Here is a 2,227-nt window from a genome sequence, read left to right as displayed (position 1 = left end):
TGGGCATTGAAGATAAACCATAGAAAGTCCCCGTTGGCAGGGGTTTGCAGAAATACAAGAAAGACAGGCAGCGAAAGACCGAGCACGATTTACCAGCCTCAGCAGGAGCAGGAGCAGGAAGTGAAGGCTGGGGGTACTGGAGGCAGGGGCAGGCATCGGGGAGGCCTGCTGATTGGTGGCATCTCACATTCCAGAATGTGGGAGCCGGTGGGAAGGGAGATCCCAGCTAGTGGGCACAGCGTGGGTGGCGGCTCTGAGGAAGGGGTGTGCTTGGTGAGTCTGGGGAAGAACCCGAAGCCCCAGAGCTGGAGTGGAAGTGAGTTAGGGGAGTGGGGGGACTGAGGAGAGGGAGGTTGTGGGGTTGCACAGGGCCATGCGTCCCTGTCTGGGCTCCGAGGGAGTCACTGGGGGCTTTGAGCAGAGTCTCTGGCTGTGGTGCTGCATGGATGGCAGAGTCAAGGACAGCGGGGGAGGCCAGGCAGGAGACCACAGTGGCCTGGTTTTGGGTGCTGGTGGTGGGTTATTTTGACCATTGATCCAACAGGATTGGCAGTGGATCATGATCTGTCAGCTACTGCTGCGTAACAAACCAGCCCAAATTTAGTAGCTTAAAACTTACAAGAAGCCAGGCCTGGTGGCACACTCCTGTAATCCCAGTGGCACGGGAGGCTGAGGCAGGAGGATCACAAGTTCAAAGCCAGCCTCAGCAATGGTGAGGCCCTAAGCAGCTCAGTGAGACCCTGCCTGTAAATAAAATGCAAAATAGGGCTGGGGATGGGGCTCAGTGGTCGAGTGCCCCTGAGTTCAGTCCCCAGTACCCTCCCCACCCACCAAAAAAAAAAAAAAGAGAAAAGAAAAGAAAACTTACAAGAAGTAGCTTGTTCTCGTAGCTTCTGCAGGTCAGAAAGTCAGGAAGTCAGGAAGGGCTGAGCAAGGCTGTGTGGCTTGGGGTCTCACACAGCTGTGGTCAGTGGCTGGACTTGGGACTGTGTGGGCGGCTGAGTGTCCTAGCGTGGCCGCCTGGGGCTGCAGAGGCCAGCGTCCAGAGAACCAAGTGCTGCTTCCCGTGACAGCCTCAGGGGCCAAGGAGCTCGCTCCACTCAGCCAGCCCACCCTGGCCAGCCCATGGCTCCTCCCTGGGCAGCCTGGAGGGGGTTCTCCTGGGCAGCGAAGAGGAACCAAGCAGGCCCCGGCCTGGACCTCGTGCGTCTGCCTCGGAGCCGTCCTTCTGGGCCTGGCCTGCTTTCCTCCTTGTATGTGTGAGCAGGAGTGTGCTCACGTGCTTGTGAGTGCGCACTTGCGTGTGTGTCTGTGAGCGCCCCCCCAAAACTTCTCCTGGCCTCTGCTGAGGAGCCCTTCTTAGATCTGGGCAGCTGCCCCAGGCCCAGACTCCCACCTGGCCACAGAGTCCTCCCAAATCAGTTCTCCAGCCAGCCTCCCTTCACCTTTCCTGGGCCTGTCACCTGTGCCTGTCACCTGTCACCTTCTGACGGGCCCCTCCTCTGACCCTTGTGGCCACGGGAGCTGGCTCTGCAGAGTCAGGTGTTGGCGGTCACACGCTCTTGCTTACGAGAAATTCTAGAAAAGGCAAAATTCAGGTGCCCGAGGGCAGGTCGGGGCTGCCTGGGAGGGAGCTGGAGAGGGACGGCCCGGGAAAGGGGCAGGAGGGGCCCTGGGGCAGCGGGACGCTCTGGGCCTGGTCACGGAGGTGGCAGTTTCGTAGCTCGCTGAGCACCTACTATGTGCCTGGCGTTGTTCTGGATACCGGGTCCCCGCAGTGGACAAAGGAGAGTCCACAGGATGGGGGGATGGCCAAGGACGACTCGCAGTGTCACAGGCAGGGAGCCAGGATGCCCAGGCAGGAGACGCCAAGCCCTGCCCTTCTCCCCGGGACGTCCCTCTGGGGTGGGGGGGCCAAGCTCGGGAGAGAGGGGACCTTGGTGACCTGTGCTCCCCGTCCAGCAGGAAACGATACTGGCCAGGAGGGGACCCCTGCACGCCCTCCTCGTGTCCCCCTGACCCCCCCGGCGCTCACCCAAGGTTGCAGCCCACACAGGCCCCAGGCCTGGACACAGCCTCGCCCAGGACGCGGGACTGTGGCCCACGTGCAGATCCGCACCTCCAGCCTGGTGCCCGTTCCTGTCCCGACACGCCCGGTGTCCTCCACACTCTGGGGTCACCCGGCGCCCAGCTTCGTGTTTCTCTGACCTCGCGGCAGCCCCCGGGG

General features: G+C 61.7%; 1 long non-coding RNA gene across 2 annotated transcripts; it reads right to left on the bottom strand.

Annotated features, from left to right (window-relative positions):
- LOC308658441 lies at window positions 1–2,227 on the bottom strand. 2 transcript variants are annotated; one of them, XR_014024167.1, is made up of 3 exons: window positions 2,036–2,227; window positions 869–1,578; window positions 1–744 (listed from the first exon to the last, which is right to left on the bottom strand). It is a non-coding gene; the product is annotated as an uncharacterized lncRNA (long non-coding RNA). The 2 variants fall into 2 exon arrangements; XR_014024168.1 differs by having other exon boundaries at window positions 1–669.

The sequence above is a fragment of the Spermophilus citellus genome, assembly GCF_964194105.1.
Source record: "Spermophilus citellus genome assembly, chromosome: 10".
Taxonomy (NCBI): domain Eukaryota; kingdom Metazoa; phylum Chordata; class Mammalia; order Rodentia; family Sciuridae; genus Spermophilus; species Spermophilus citellus.
The sequence above is the reverse complement of the archived record's forward strand: the minus strand, read 5'-3'. Positions and strand labels throughout refer to the sequence as shown.